Source organism: Eulemur rufifrons, chromosome 1 (genome assembly GCF_041146395.1).
Source record: "Eulemur rufifrons isolate Redbay chromosome 1, OSU_ERuf_1, whole genome shotgun sequence".
In the NCBI taxonomy this organism is placed as follows: domain Eukaryota; kingdom Metazoa; phylum Chordata; class Mammalia; order Primates; family Lemuridae; genus Eulemur; species Eulemur rufifrons.
The window spans coordinates 5,490,386-5,506,870 of record NC_090983.1 but is presented as its reverse complement, the minus strand read 5'-3'; the positions used below and the strand labels follow the sequence as shown (position 1 = coordinate 5,506,870).

Below are 16,485 nucleotides of genomic sequence, written 5' to 3'. Positions count from 1 at the left end.
CAGACGTGCAAATAAGGTCTGTTTAACACTGAGCTTGGAGCAGCAGAAAGCAATAAGCCAAGATTTCACGGAATTTCCTAAACCCCAGCTCTCTCTGTTAAGATGCCCTAAAACCACGAAAGATAACCCTGGGCTTCAGGAGCTTTTAGCATGACGCGACTCATTCATGCAGTGCCTATCACGGGTCTTAGGCCTTTTTGCAAGATCAGGGCTTCCGCAAGTGTCCCTGAAGATGTTAGGGCGGTGCCTCTGAAGACTGAGTTTGACCTGTAATTTAAACCTTTACTTCATGTGCACCTCCTCCTTCTGTTAACGAACATAAGCATACTTCATTATAGAGAAGCAAACTACTAAATTTCACACTGATACTGAGAGCTTATATTCTGATGTGTTGGCTTATTCTTATTAATAGATCTCATGCCGGTGAAACTCAGAGTTCACCGTGAGTTTCCCCGGCTAAAGTTCCTGCTCCCTGCCCTGTGCAAGTCAGCAGCCCGGGGTGGATGAATCACCCCACAAATGGTTTATGCTGCTGCACCACTGCAAGCTAAACACATTCTTTCCACGTTAGGCTTAGGGTTAAAAAAAGAAGTTCTGTTCTAAAGGAGAGAGATATGATTTTGAAAGGAGCACTAGAAAGAAAATAAAAAGGAAATGAGAGCTCAGTGGACCGTGTGCTGGATGGGGCTGCCGGACTTCCTTCCTCCGTGACTTCTGTGGAAAGTAGGGGCTTTCCGAAGACAGCTGCGGGGCCGGGGCAGGGTCAGGGGATGACAGCCCTCCCTCCCCGGACTGTGGCCAGGGACCGAAATTCACGATACCGAAGAGAAGCCTCTTCGGATAGTGAGCTCTGAGCTCTGTACTAAAATGCTCCTTTAGAGAGGGCTGGGGCTGGGGGAGTGTAAAAGAGAAAATTATTCTGACACTTTTGAAAACAGCCTATATCCACTACTTGACTTAGGACTGTTGCAGTAGGTGTCCTGGTCATCACAGCAGGGGCGAGATCAGGCTCAACTTCAAAAACAAGAACAAGGAGACTTAGGCAGGCTGCGGGGTCGGTGGGTGGGAAATGACTGAGAGGAGGAGACATCAGGGCAGGAAGTTCTTGCTAAAAGCAGGTGATTGGATATGGAGGGTGGTGATCGGATATGGAGGTGATCGGATATGGAGGATGGACGGTTCTCCCTAAACTGAGGGCAGGATTCTTGCTACAACTGGGCAGTGCAGGCCCAGCAAGGACAGGGAGCAAGCTCCAGGGCTCAGAGGACCCTGTTATTGTAAAAGTGATGAAGTTCCATCGAGGAGGGAGTGAGTCTCTGTCAGGGCTAATATGGGTTTTTTTCCTCCACGTTCCTTTTCAAGAAGGATGCCATCTTCCACACCTTCCTCTTTGTGTTTAAGTGACCTTCCACCCAGCCTGCCAGCGTGCTTCCCGTAGCTGCAAAGCATCGGGGGCCCAGAACAGCTGGGGACCTGGCAGTCTTCAGACCGAGGCTTAGCCTGAGGCAGGGAGACTGGCTCTGTTGGGGGCCGGCAGGAGCAGGTGGAGGAGGCAGTGCCGGCTCCTGGCTGGAGTCTCTACTGCTGTCCTGAAGTTCTCCTCCCACTCAAACGTGTGTCTGCCGCCCCTTAGCAAAACAGAAGCCCTGCATCCTCGGAAGGCGATGCAGTACCTGTCAGCACAAGCCCTTGGGCTCCTTCTGGGTGGTCACCTCTGCCTCCTCAGGTGCCAGGGACTCCCTCGTCCTCCCCCTACCAGAGAACAGTCTCTTTCCTGCTGGTCTCCGAAGCCCTAGCTCCAGGCTTAGTCCTGCGCCACACACATGTCACACGGCAGTTTGCTCCACATGCTCTTCTAGGCTTGTCCCAAGCCACAGGCAAGGCCTTTTAAATGCAGTGAGGAGTTTAGCGGGGCCCTTTTTCTGTAAAGGTAATAATATTTGCAGTGATAGAAACAGCTATTAGAAGTTTAGCAGAATTCCATATTGGAGTTGAAAAATCATGATGGACTGGGCTGAATAGTGTCCCCCCAAGACACTTGTCCACTGGGATCTCAGCATGTGACTTTATTTGGAAATAGGGTCTTTGGATATGTAGTCAGTTAAGATGAGGTCATCCTGGAGTTAGGGCAGGCCCTAAATCCAATTATCAGTGTCCTTTTAAGAAAGCCACATGAAGACACAGGAAAACACAGAGAGACACCTGTGACTACGGAGAGAGACTGGGTAAAGCACCTACAGGCCAAAGAACACTAGGGATTGCGGGCAGCCACCTCGCTGGGAGAGAGGCCCGGGACAGATTCTCTCTCAGGACACCTGGAAGGAACCAAACCTGACCACACCTTGATTTTGGATTCCCAGCCTCCAGAACCAAGACAGAATCATTTCTGTTGTGTTAAGCCCCCCATTTAGTGGCAACTTGTTACGGCAGCCCCAGGGCACTAACACAGGAAATCAGACGCCTGGACTGATTGCCACAGCAGGTCGACTCCTGACTACACCTCATATCACGACGAAGCCCACAGCCAAGGTAGGGTCCCCCCGCAGTGACTCGCATTCCTGAGCGTCAGTGACGCAGTCCTGAAGACAGTGGCATTTACCCAAATTGGACAGCCTGAAGAATCATCCAGTCTGAAATAGAAACAGCAAGCGTTTCCGTGGTGGGAATTACAGGCTAGTGGAGATCCTTTCCCCTTAACAATTCAGTGGTTGAAAATTCTATTGCAGCAGAAAATTTAAGTGGCAGCTTGAATGTTTAATTTTCCCAGCGTTAGCATGCCCCAATCCCCACCTACGGACTTGAAGAGTAACCCAAGTCGCTCTGGGAACAGCAGTAGGATCGCTGGTTCATGGGAGCTGCTTCCTACCACCCTCTACCCCCCAACCCCCAACCCCAGTCATATCTCAGATATGTCTCTTGGTCGGTTGCAAGGAAAAGAACAGTGTCAGGCGACAAGGCGGGTCTACCTGCAGCCAACCAAAGCCCTCTGGTCAGCTGCCTCCCACCTGCGCCCACCCCGGCACTGGCACCGTATAACTCATCTCTGTGCAAACACAGACCCACGCAATCAGACTGTGTGTGTGGTTCTCCCAGTTGTGTACACAAGAGGGTGGGAGTTTGGCAGGTTGAAATTCTTCCGTTCAACAACCTGATGAGCTTTGAAATGCCAGCTTTCCAGAAGTTTCTCTGCTCAGTGTCTGTTAATCCTCAATCGAGAGCTGATAATGAGCTGTTATTTGGTTTTTTTTTTCTTTAAATGGATAAAAGAAGCTTTCTTTTCTCTTCTTTTTTTTTTTCCTTTGGCCTCCAGTATCTATGCAAGTTATTTTTCAGTCCATTAAAATGAATCGTGGTTTATCACACTGGTTTTCACATTTCACAGGACGATTAACAATTGACTTTCCTTTGTTAAAAGAAGGGGAGCGTCTCCCCTTGGGCAATTGTGTTCAGAAGATAAACCCTGACTCAAAATCCACACTTCTTTCTTTTCACACTTGTTTGGTTTTTTCCCCCATTTAAGTCTCCAAAGCAAACTCTACAGCTGCGGCTGAATCAGCTGCAGGTTACTGTCCAGTTAAACCAGATGACAGTGATTGCTTTTGTTCTGAGCTGGGACCACCTCCTGATGGGCTGCAAACACTGAGCTACAGCTTCTTTTTTTTTTTTTTTTTTTTTATCTTTTCAAAATTCCTTTGAGGCAAGTAGAGGTAAACATTTTCACCCTCAACTCACTGAGGAAATTCATGTTGTTGAAGAGGATTAACAGAGAAGTGGGTGGGGAAGGGAAGTCTCTGGGATCCGTTTAGTGCTTCATTAAAAGGTCACAGAGCGCTCGGTGTTCTCTGCCTCCAAGGGTCTAACCCCGAGTGTCTTTCTATCTGCGTCGTGTAGCTCTGCACGTCCAGTCGGGCAGCCCGGAGCCGCATTTCGCTACGGAGCACTTGAAAAGGGGCTGGGGGGGAGTCGAGGTGTTCTCTAAGTGGAACAGTGACACTGGCTTCCGTAGACTTAGTACAAATAAATAAATTGATTACAGTACCTCATTACTAATATTTTTAATCGATTATCACCTGGAGTACAAGCATTTGTGCATTTGCCTGTTGCTTTATTACCTGACTTGCACCACTGGGACATGGGCTCCTCCCTAGAAAGCAGAGTTCCCCAAGTATCGCAAGAGATGCTAGTGCCGTGACATTCAGCAGGAGACAAAAGGGGTCTGGGGTCGAACTGGGAAAAGCCGGCTGAGTTCCACCTGAGCACATAAAAGGCTCCTGAGTCCTGCGATAGAGACCCCCCACCCCAACCCCAGTCTAACTTCGTTAATGTCTCAATATGGCGGCTATTGTAGAAACCGTGGCCACAGGGCTACAGCTCCCTCCTGTCTTAATGTCGGCCTGATACCTACTAATGTCTCCAGAAACCGCTACTCAGCAGGCTCGGTGGGGTGAGAGTGAAAGAGGGGAACCCAGTAAAAAACAAGGCTGTTGGGGCTCAGAAAACAGTATCCCGAAAAGAAGGCCTCAGAAGCCAAAGTGTTTCTCTGACCTTCTCCTGCCCTGCTGTCTCCCAGTCACACTGTCCCCAGGACTAGCCCTAGAAACCAGATCCCTCTTCCCCAAGGTGGGACATAGAAACCAGAACCCCTTTTCTCCAAAGCCATCCAGAAAACCTAAACAAATGACTCTAGTTTTCCCTCTGCCTTTCTATATAAAAGCTGGCCATGAGGAAATCATCTGACCCACGCTGTTTGACTGTAGGTCGTAAGACCCCCATTGCAGAGAGGGCTCTCCCCCCACCCAGAAGGAAGGAAAGCTGCTCAGAGAGGCCAAGAAGAATCTAGACAGACAGGCCTTGCTGGGTCTATCAGCATTAGGTCACACCCTTTTTGCCAAGTCATATTTCTACATGGCTGGCCATACTTTGTTGAACCTAAGCAAAAAAATGGATAATTTCACCTGTATCTTTGGGTCTTCATTCTGAAGTCTCCTATGTATATGTTAAATAAATTTGTATGCCTTTTTCTGTAATTAATCAGCTCTTTGTGAGTTGATTTTTCTTTGAAACTTCAGAGGCCAAAGGAGAAATTTTCCCTTGGCCCCCACAGGGCAAAGCTTTGGACCCACAGTGCAAAGGTAAGAACTCCTTTTAATCCAATGGTTTACAGAAGGAGCAGGTTGGAAACTCATATCTGGGAATCACAATGGCCTTTTCATCTTATAAACATGTCCTTGTGCCTAGAGGTCCTGCTACCGTGACAGACACTCCAACCCTGCTCAATCTCCTGGCCTGTGCATTCCAACAGGAGTTCCCACACCCTCCTTTTAAAGCAACTTAAAATCAATGAAACAAGTGCTTTAACAATCAACAGTAAAGAGGAACGTTTGAGTTTTGTGTTAAAGGTCACTTTGGTGGCTTAGTGTCTTTCTCAACAACACCCAGTATCGATGAACATCTGTGTCAGCAGAGATGAGCAACTTAGAGGTCTCAGAATGAATCTGAAGCCTGAACATCTGTGGGTGGGAACGACAGGGGCTTGAAGGATGGGACGTTTCCGTCTTAAATACGGCAGAAGGGAGAGTGGAAGCTGGTGGGTCCCCTGGAGCGCAGGGGAGGATAAATGGTTTCTAAGCCGGGGAAGGCGCTCTGCAGGCATCTCCCAAATCCCCAGAGAAGACCCGGTGGCCTAATTCTCTTCTCAGCGCCTGGCTAAGAGGCAGGTGAGTCTGGGGGGAAAGTCAGTGCACTTTTGGGTGTAGGAATGGAAAAGAATTCTGTTGACATTCCTTTTTCATAGCCTGATGTTCACTTGGGTTTTGAGAACAAAAACAAACAAAAAACCCCAAATCACAAAAAACTTGGTTTTATATTTGAAAAGTGTAATTGTTGAAATAGAGAGGGTAAAGATCTATTTCATAAGATTTATTTTTACCTTTCCAGTGCACTTATAGGCATATTAAAAAAATTTCTCTAGTTGACTTCCTACTTGCCCCAAGATCTGAATAGGATTGAAAGGCAAAAGCCCACCGTGCTTCTCTCTGACAGACACAAAAACCTTTGCGTCACTGTTCCTCACGTCTGCTTGTGCTAGTTGGTCTTGGGGCAGCCTCTCACAACATGTCTGCAGAAGGTCCCTGGAGTGATTCTCCGTCTCTTCATTACACAGATTCTTCTTTGGAGTGTGAGTGAAACAGCGGACGCATCTTCTCCCCACACGGCTGCACCCAGGCTCCTGCTGCAGGTCGCGTGCTCTGTCCCAGGGTCACCCCACCCAGCAGGCCGGCCGGCTCACCTTGGTGGTGCTGTCGTCTCCAACACCGTGTTTGCGCCTTCATGTTATCTGAGACTTGGGCACTTTTTGGCTTTCGAACTTACAGCCTCTCCTTCCCCAGAAAGTTTCTCCAAGTAGCAGACCCCGCAGTGCCCAGCCTCGCAGGCTTTCTTCGCCTGTGTTTCATTCCAGCCGCCCACGTCCACGGCCAGACCACGGAGCTCACGATGGACTGAACAGCACTGGCTGCAGAGTCCTGCCCACGCCCCACAGATAATGCCGAACACAGGGGAAGCCGAATCTAATCAGTTCTCACGAGGTGACCCTGGGGCAGCAGCAGGGTGATGGCAGAGCCCTGGGGGTCTGTGCTGAGTTTTCCTGCTGAGAGATTGCAGGGAAGGTAGATTGAAATCCTTAAATTAGCTCATGCTATTTCCTTGACATGTGCTATGTTAACCGCCTGGAGAGCGGGCCCTGTCTTGTTCTGGTTTCTCTAACGTCTAACTGAGCTCCTTGCGTGGGTACAGGCGTCCTTGGTATCTAGATCATTGCTGGGACCTGACTCGAAATCCTAGACCAGGAGCCCAAAGAAAGGTCTTTGGCTGTTTTCCAGGTAAACAGAGCTGGCCACAGAGCAGGGGTGGAGACTGAGACACAGACAGCTTGTGGAGTGACCTCAATTTTATGCTCTGTTTGCAGCTTCCTGGGGACCCCAGTGTCCATTCCAGAGGGGTAGATTGGGAAATTTAATAAGAGGATTTAAAAATAAAACCCAAAATACAAGGATGTACAGGCCCTAAGAAGCTCCTCAAATCCTAACTCAGAAGAAAATAATTCACACCAGGATGAGGATGAATTTAATCTTCTGTGGCTCATCGAATTTGCCTGATAGCTGAACTGCCTTCAACAAGAGTTCACTCAAAGGTTGAATCACAGACTGACACTTGTTGGTGATTATAAAATCAAGGTATATAGTGTTAATATTCCTCAGGGGCATTTGGTTCTGTCTAATGGATCAATTACTGTTACTCTCCTTGAAAGATTTTCTTACACTGAGAACCAGGTCTGAAATCAGAATGTTCTCTCTCTTTGGCAAAACTGGTTTCAAAGTCTTACTATTACTTTAGACTCAATGTCAACTGCTGCTGATTTCAATTCATGAGTCAGCAAATTTGTGTGTGTGTGTGTGTGTGTGTGTGTGTGCAGGCTTTGTTGATACATAATTTACATGTCATAAGATACTTGATATTTTACATCTATACAATGGTATTTTATAATTTTTCAGAATTTTGCAGCCACCACCACAATCTACAAAAATGTTATAGAACATTTTTATCACTCAGAAAGATTTCTCTTACCTCTTTCAGTCAATTCCCATTCTCACTTCCGTCCCCAGGCAACCGCTAATCTGCTTTCTGTCCCTATAGATTTGTCTTTTCTGACATGACATGGAAATGGAATCACATGATATGTAGTTTTTTGTGACCTCATTGACTTAGCAAACTGTTTTTGGGGTTCATCCACATTGTGGCACATATCATTCCTTTTCATTGCTAAGTAGTACTCCATTGTTCCCATGTACCACGCTTTGCTGAAAAAAGCATATTCTGAGTATAAACCATTTAGCGCTGGGATCGGTACGCCAGGAGTCCGGAGAAAGTTTGAGATGTGCCTACTCTGATGCTCCTCAAAATCTAGCTGGAGAGGTAATATGAAGACATTTGAAACAACAAAAAATGAAAAATACTTTGAAGAGAAAAGTAATATTAAAAAGTAGTGTTTCAGGAAGATAAACTGGCAGAACTATGAAAGATAAATTGTTATGGAGAAAACTTGAGGTCAGAGACACTATCAGATGGTTGTAGAAAAGACGGCGATACGCAGCCGAGTGGGGCTGACTGCCGGGGACAGAGAGGACCTGTCCCATATGGCCCTGAGCTACTCTCCCCAGACCCCTCCTGCCCCGACACTCAGGGGCCCCCCAGGTCCCACAAAGCACCAGACACTGCCTCATCAAGTCTACACGTGTGACTGGCTCCTTCTTGCCCTCAGCCCTCCTCAGAGAGGCCCCGGAAACAACTGACCAAAATCATCCAGCCCTGTTGCTCACAACCACGCCTCCCTGCTTATTTCCTTCTAGAGCACTTGTCACTCATCAGGTTTGCCTGCTTCTTTTCCACTTAGAACTTCCTGAAGGCGGGGCCTGCTTTCCTTGTTATTTTGTACCATGTCTAGTACGGTGCCTGGCCTAACTCAAGAACTGTTTATTGAATGCAAAAAACTTACATATGAGACATTCACAAGAAAAGCGGTAGGACTTGGAAAATAAAGAGGTCAGATCAGTCAAAGTTCTCACTAAGCTTGGTGATATCCTCAAAGACAGGACAGCAGGGAGAAGGGGGCAGTTTCTGCAGGAATGTGAGGAATGTCGTGTGGCTATGCAGCATCCCTGCCCCTGTGGGGGACAGCCAATCAGAAACAGCCCCATAGGAGGCGCAGGACAAGGACGCAGGGAAGATAGGCAGGATGAAGAAGGCGTCTGCTGAAGCCAGGAGAACAGAAACATTTTCACAGGGACAGAGGCTAAAAAATAAGAACCAAGAGGGGAGGTGAATGCTGTGGGAGGAGAGACGAAACTTGTCCTTTCCCCCGAAAGTTCACTTAAAGATCAACTTGCAATTAAGGTAGATTAATAAGAGGAAGAGGTTTATTTACCTTGTGCGTGGGGAGAATCACAGAGCGATTACCCAATATCCCGATGGGATCCAGGTATTTTTATACATGCCTTTTAGAGGGGAGGGGGAGGTAGGAATATAGGTAATTCTGTTTAGGGGCAGTAAATGGTGGCTAGGGAGGACGAATGGATGGGAGAAACAGACTGACTTGTAAATTGACCGGAGAGACAGGTATTATGTTTTAAATGATTTGGGCCAGGTCTGGCTGCCATCTTGACAGTCTTTCTAGCAACATAGTGAGATAACTGGGGAGGGAAGGGAAGGGAAGTCCATTGTTATTTCAGTGGCTCCCTCTGGTTACGCAGTTACAGGGAAATCCCCTTCCAAGGGCCTGATGATCTAATCCAAAATACTCTTTAAAGGCCAGGCCCAGTGGCTCACGCCTGTAATCCTAGCACTTTGGGAGGCCGAGGCGGGAGGATCGCTTAAGGTCAGGAGTTCAAGACCAGCCTGAGCAAGAGCAAGACCCTGTCTCTACTAAAAAAAATGGAAAGAAATGATCTGGACAGCTAAAAATATATATAGAAAAAAATTAGCCAGGCATGGTGGCACATACCTGTCCCCAGCTACTCGGGAGGCTGAGGCAGAAGGATTGCTTGAGCCCAGAAGTTTGAGGTTGCTGTGAGCTAACCTGACGCCACGGCACTCTAGCCCAGGCAACAGAGCAAGACTCTGTCTCAAAAAAAAAAAAAAAAAAATACAAAATAAACAAAATACTCTTTATGCCAAGGAGCCATATTTTGGGGTGAAGTTTCCTGAGCTCCTTCAACACCACAGAGCCTCAAAGGAAAGAGGTGAGGACCGAGCTCTGGAACGTAGCGCATCAGGCCTGGTGTCAGGAGCAGGGACAGGCCCGTCAGAGTCTCTGTGTGACTGTCAGGCTGCATAGACTTTTGACTCCCCAGTTTAGCCTCACCCAAACCTTTACACATTACCTAAGAGTGTGAAGGAGCTTAGATGGAGTTTTGCCCAATGCTCTTATTTTGCAGATGAAAAACCAGGAGACAGAACTGGTACTGGTTAGTGGCAGAGGTGGGCCTACAGTCTGACTCTGACTTCTCAGTCCAGCATTCTCTCCACTTCCTGTATTTCTTACACTTTGAATTAAAACAACCATATTCTGAATATGCCAAACATCTGTCTACTGTCTGTAGGATTCGTTCCTCTTGGGTTTCCTAGCAATCTCTGGGGAGAGAAAACAGCAAAATCAGAATGACATGCAATTATTCCAATATCGAAACCACATTTTGAGATGTTCACTAAACTAAGTGAAGAACCTAAGCTGGTCCATTGACTATAAGTAGATAGCCCACGTGAAAAACAGGACATTTCCTGGGTGATTGACATGGAATCCAACTTTGACAGTGAGCTCACATCCAGGGCAACTAGTTTGCTTGGTTTTACTAACCCCTAGAAACTGGACTTCCAGTACTGGCTACTCCGTAGTCAAACTAATGTGAACTGTCCCTCCCCCACCACTACAAATATCTAAAAGTGTTAGATAAGATATAATGAAGTTTCTTTAAAATACACAATTGAATTAACAAGCAAGCAAGAGAGACTCTCAGATGGTAGAAACAAAGAGAAAACCAAAAGCCATAGCAATACAGTATGAGTCAAAGGTAGAGTTCCCAGGGGTAGAATTAGGGACTTGTTTGATCCAGAAATAGGCCCCTACAGCTGGAGTCTTAAGTTAACATGCATATGAAGACAGGAGATGATGTTCTGGAACCCTCCCTACCAATGTGCTTCTGCCCAGGGGCTCTGAAAACGAAAAAGAAAATCTGATTTTATATTATTTTTGTGATGCAGCCAACTTGGTTAAGCTTGTAACGTATAAATTGGTCCAGGTTGATAATGCCCCTGTAGCAATTCAAGACCTTGAGATAATAGAATTATCTGAAACGACTAAAAGAATGAGTTCGTTTAAAGTTATGACAGAGATTTTAAAGAAGGAATGGAAAGTGTAAGAAAGAACAACACATGGTGAAAACAGGACAGACAGGCTGATAAAAGAAACGGATAGAAACATAAGGGATAGTTTGAATTAAGAACAGAATGAATTACGCTCTCCATTCTTAGTTTATGACTAAATTTTCCTTTGGTTCTTTGGTTTCATAAAAACTCTCACTTAATAAAATTATTCAAATGTTGAACATTTTACCGGGTTGCATAATATCCCCCCAAAATTCATGTCTACCTGGAACCTCAGAATGTGATCTTTGCATGTGGGAGCTTGGCAGAGGTAATCAAGTTAAGATGAGGTTATACTGTAATAGATTGGGGTTGGCCCTAATTCAGTGACTGGTGTCCTTATAAGAAAGCCATAGAAAGACACAGAGACACAGTAGTACAGAGACATGGGGAAGAGGCCACGCAACAACAGAATGGAGTGATGTGGCTGCAAGCAGAGGAAAGCCAAGGACTGCTGGTGTGGGAGTGAAGGGAACTTTCCTTACATCCTCTGAGGGTTTGATTATTTTGAGTCTCTGAAATAACCGTGGTAGTAGACAGACTAACAGGAGAAAAGGCACACAAATTCATTACCCAATAACACATGGGGGTCCCACAAAGTAAGAGACTCAATTAAGGGACAGATGGTTGATACTTAAATGGCATTTTGAGCCACAGAAATAGGGGCTGGTTGTAGTGGCTCCTGCTTATAATCCCAGCACTTTGGGAGGCTGAGGTGGAAGGATGGGTTGCAGCCAGGAGTTTGAGATCAGCCTAGGCAATACAGAGAGACCCCATCTCAAAAATTTTTTTTTTTTTTAAATTAGCCAGGCATGGTGGCATAAGTGCGTGTAGGCCAAGCGACTTGGGAGGCTGAGGTGGGAGGATCACTTGAGCCCAGGAGCTCAGGTTACAGTATAAATGAAAAGTTGTCTTGTTACGCAGATCTGTTCCCTCAGGCAGCAGCTCTCAGAAGAATGAGGAGCATCCAGTAGGAATCTCTGGGCAGGGTGTAATATGCTCTTTCTAGATCCACCTTTAGGCTGGTGGGGGCGGGGGGCCTCAGAGGAAGCCTCTACTTGCATGGGCTGTTTGCTTCACTGATGTAGATAGATGAAAATTTCTTTTACAAAAGGACAGCTTTTTAGAGCTATTCCGGTGTCTGCAGTTTCTCTGAATAGAACCGATATATGCCAAAGAAGTGTATTTTGGGTGGCATATTTTGGTCTCCCACGCTGGCAGTCATGGGAAGCGAGGATTCTTCCTTAGAGCCTTAGGAGGCAGCATGATTCTGCAGACACCTTGATTTTAGAGTTTTAGCCTTCAGAACTGTGAGAAAATCAATTTCTATTGCTTTAAGCCACTCGGATTGTGGTACTTTGTTACGGCAGTCCCAGGACACTGATACAAATACACACTCAGTAAGAATTCAGAAGCTGGAAACAGGGAGGTTTGAGGCAAGGCAGCATTTGAAGAGCTTATGACTGAGAATTTTCCAGATTAGATGAAAGACAAGAATCCTCAAATTTTAGGTTGCCAAATTCAGGACATAAAAATACAAGATTTCCAGTTAAATTTGAATTTTAGATAAACAAAGATAATTTTTTAGTAGAAGTATGTTCCGTGGAATATTGGGCTCATGATTATCTGAAATTCAAATTTAACTGGGTTTCCTGTATTTTATCTGGAAACCCCACTCAAATTGGACAATTGCAGACAGTCCTGAACAGGATAAATGAAAAATAAATTTATGCCTAAGTGGATCACTGTGAACCTGCTGAGCAACATAACAAAGAGAAAAATCTTTAAAAACAGCCACCTGGTCAAAACACGGATGACAGCAGATTGTTCTTCAATGACAATAGAAACCAAAGAATAATGGAATTAAATATTCAAAGGGCTAAGGAAGAGCTGTCAACTTAAATACATTTAGGTAAATTATCATTCCAGAGTAAGGAGAAAATAAAATATATTATGACCAAGGCAGAGAATTTTCCCTTCCCAGACCTTCACTTGGAGGATTGTTAATTGATGTACTAGGAGGTAATGGCAAGGAGAGAAATTGATGAGCAAGTGGTTGCATTTAAATATTGCTGCAGACAGTCTTAGAATGGCCCCCAATGATGTCAGTCTCCAATATTCATGTCTGGGGACACCCTCCTTCCTCTGAGTGTGGGCTGTACCTGGAGACTTGCTTCTAACCGGTATTATATAACGCAGCATAAGTAACAGAGGTCGCATCCAAGTTAGGTTCTGAAAAGGCTATGGCCTCCCTCTCCCCTCCACCCCATTCCTGCAGGCTGTCCTGGTGGGATCCGCCCTATGGAGAGGCCCACATGGCATAAGGCAGAGCTGCCCCTCAGTCCAGCGGCTCACAAGGAAGGAATTGAATTCTGCAGAACCACAGGCATGAGCTTAGACCCAGATGCTTTGGCCCCACCTGAGCCTTGAGACGCCGCAGCCCTGGCCCACAGCTTGATCTCAACCCCAGGAGAGGCTGTGAGCCAGAACCTTCCCGCTAAGCTGCTCCCAGATTTCTGGCCCACAGAAACTGAGATAATAAATGTTTATTGTATTAAGCTGCTAAGTTTTGGGGTAATTCACTATGCAGCAATAAATAACTAATATAAATATAATTAATATAATTATATTATTATACTTATTATATATTATAATTATAACACTATCTGTAAATAGTAATAGCAATGACTAATTGTGGAGCAACAGAAATGATATGTCACTAAAATACTAGATAACATAACATGGCAGATACTGCAAGTGACTAGAGTTAATGTGTTCTAAATTCCTTGTATTATGGATGAGGGTAGAGATATTGATTTATTTTAAAATTTGTTAAGCAAGAATGAATATTTAAACTTTAAGAATAACCAGTGAGGCTGGCTCATGCCTGTAATCTTAGCACTCTGGGAGGCTGAGGCAGGAGGATTGCTTAAGGTCAGGAGTTCAAGACCAGCCTGAACAAGAGCGAGACCCCGTCTCTACTAAAAATAGAAAAATTAGCTGGGCATGGTGGTGTGTGCCTGTAGTCCCAACTACTCGGGAGGCTGAGGCAGGAGGATGGCTTGAGCCCAGGAGTGAGAAGTTGCTGTGAGCTATGATGACACCATGGCACTCTAGCCTGGGTGACAGATCGAGACCCTGCCTAAAAAAATAAATAAATAAATAAATAAATAACCAAATAGGGAAGGGAGGAGAAAAAGGAAATAAAGAAAACCATTAATTCAAGAGAAAGCAAAATAAAAAAAAAAGAGAGAAAAATAGAAGCAAAGAAAATATATAGTAAAAAAGAGCAAATCAGCTGTTAGAAATTAATACAAATAAACTAGTTATCACAATAAGTTACCTCAATAGCTAAAAGACATGTCTCATTTAGATAAAGTAAATTCTAGAGCTTGTGATTTTGTCTTTATGCCACTCAGAGGAATTGCTAAAATACAATCTGTTCATAAACTATACTGTTTTGAGGAGAGAGGGTGCTGGCAACAATCAGAACTGACGACATAATTAAATTTGCTACGGCCAATCTGAAGCTGGGAGTGGGGGAGAATGAGTTGCATGCAAAGCCACCAACTGGCTGCGATACTATTCAGCTCTGTGACCTTGGGCGAGCATCTCAGTTTCTCATTTGTAAAACTGAGGGTAATCTTTGCCTTAACCTCTTCATTGGATATTTGTTACATTCATAAAAGGACAGCCATTGGAACACAAGTAGTAAAGTTCTGCACAAAAATCTGAGTTATACAGTCTTGAATACAATGTAGTTCATTGCTAGAAGCATGACAAATATTCTATGCTATTTTTCAGTCTTGGTTTTACTTTCAGTTAAATACCATCCTGGCCATCTCGGGCTGTCTTGGAACCAGCTTTAACTCAGATGCCATTTTCATTTGTGTGTGTCACAGATTCCCAGGGATTGGCAGTACGAGACTCCTGGATCATTCATCCTTTCATTCCTCACCTATTAATCTATCACAGAGAGTGCTGAATCCACGGGGCCAGGATGAGGAGGTAAGTGTGGGAAGGCGCCAATTCACTGCACAAATAGACCAGTTGGACCAGACCCTATCCTCACTGTGGAGGGATATTCTCCCTCACAACCCTGGGTTCCTCCTGCCAAGTCAACGTGTTCCAGGCTGTGCAAAAGATCGTCAAGGGCACTGGAAACTTGATTAACTTGTTTAACCACAAGCACAAGCTTCAGTACATCCTAAATTCTCTTAGGCTCTCTCCTTTCCTTTAATTGGCTAAGTTCCTCTGAGAGTTCATGAAGATGGACTTGTTTGGCAGCTTCTCTGTCCACACAGCCTGAAGCAGCCCACATCTCTGCACTGATACCCCGGGCTTTAGTATAAATAAATTAAACCTTCCTTCTGAACTTCACTGGGGAGCTGCCAGGGCCTGCCCATGCAGTGGACCCTTGTGGCTGGATTGGCCTTTTAGAAGGAACTGGAAGGGATGGATCTCAAAGAGTTCAGATGCTCAGGTAGGGTAGATGTCCCCAAAGTTCAGATCCTATCTCGCTGTTATTCAAGTTATTGTAGTGGGCAAACTTGGCTAGAACTACCACTGAAGCACGAGGAAATGATGGTCTAGGAACCCTTTGGTTATAAAATATGAAGAAAAAAAAAACTTAGCAATTTCAACTTCAAAAAAGGTTCACTCTTATGAGATAGGGTTAAGTTCTTGTGAAGATTAAATGAGTTTATATATGCAAAACACATCAAACAGTGCCTGGCCCATTGGAAGCACACAAATGTAAGCCACAAGTGTGTGTGCGTGTGTGTGCATGTGTGTATACATATATAAAACTTGCCACTTGCAAATATTTCCCAGACCCACTATGTATACAACCCCCCCCACACACACTCTTGAGTTTTCTTTTTCTTTGCTCAATCAAATTTGCAACTTGTTTGTAAACCCGAAATTTCTATCAGATTTTTAAGGAAATTCTATCTTCTAGAAAACTTAAGCTTTTTATTTCTTTAAAATAAATAGATTTAAACCAGGTTACTATGGGGCATGATCTTTAATAGTGATTTTAAATTCGTAAGAGCAGAAACAGTAGAAATAAATACAGAGTTCCCTGGTTCACACACGAGCATGTATTATACATAGGAGCTAATAGTCAGAGTTTGAATTCCCTGACAGTGGGACTTCTCTAGAACTTAGAAACCACATTTGCCTTTTGTAGTGTTAAACTTTAAAATCAGTCTGATGGATCAGAGCAGAAACACAACCACCTTGAGGAATGAAGCAGTAAGATGTCACTGTAACTTCAAAGGGGGCTTCATACAGCCAAGCCATGCTTCTGGCGGAGCACTTGGCTTGAACTGTTCACTCTCTAAACAACGCTGGAGGAAATTCACTGGTCAGGCTGCTAGAAGTTTCCAATCCGTTTGACAGGTGTGGTTCTTCCTGCAAACTAGTCCATTGACATCATGGTACTGAACAGTTCTGGGTCCTTGAAAAGACAGAGTTCCTGAGGCTGCAGGGTTGAGGGTCGGATTC

The 16,485-nt window shown here is 45.0% G+C and overlaps 1 long non-coding RNA gene across 4 annotated transcripts in view; it reads left to right on the top strand.

Annotated features, from left to right (window-relative positions):
* Positions 1–5,451: 5,451 nt before the first annotated feature.
* Positions 5,452–16,485, top strand: part of LOC138382323 (uncharacterized) — a 30,954-nt gene continuing 19,920 nt past the window's right edge. For 3 of the 4 annotated variants that reach the window (XR_011233454.1, XR_011233455.1, XR_011233452.1), the window contains exons 1-3: positions 5,452–5,717; positions 6,164–6,587; positions 14,880–14,985. This is a non-coding gene — a long non-coding RNA (uncharacterized lncRNA). Of the gene's footprint in view, positions 5,718–5,951; positions 6,588–14,879; positions 14,986–16,485 lie in introns of those variants that run through there. The other variant, XR_011233453.1, reaches the window with a different exon arrangement.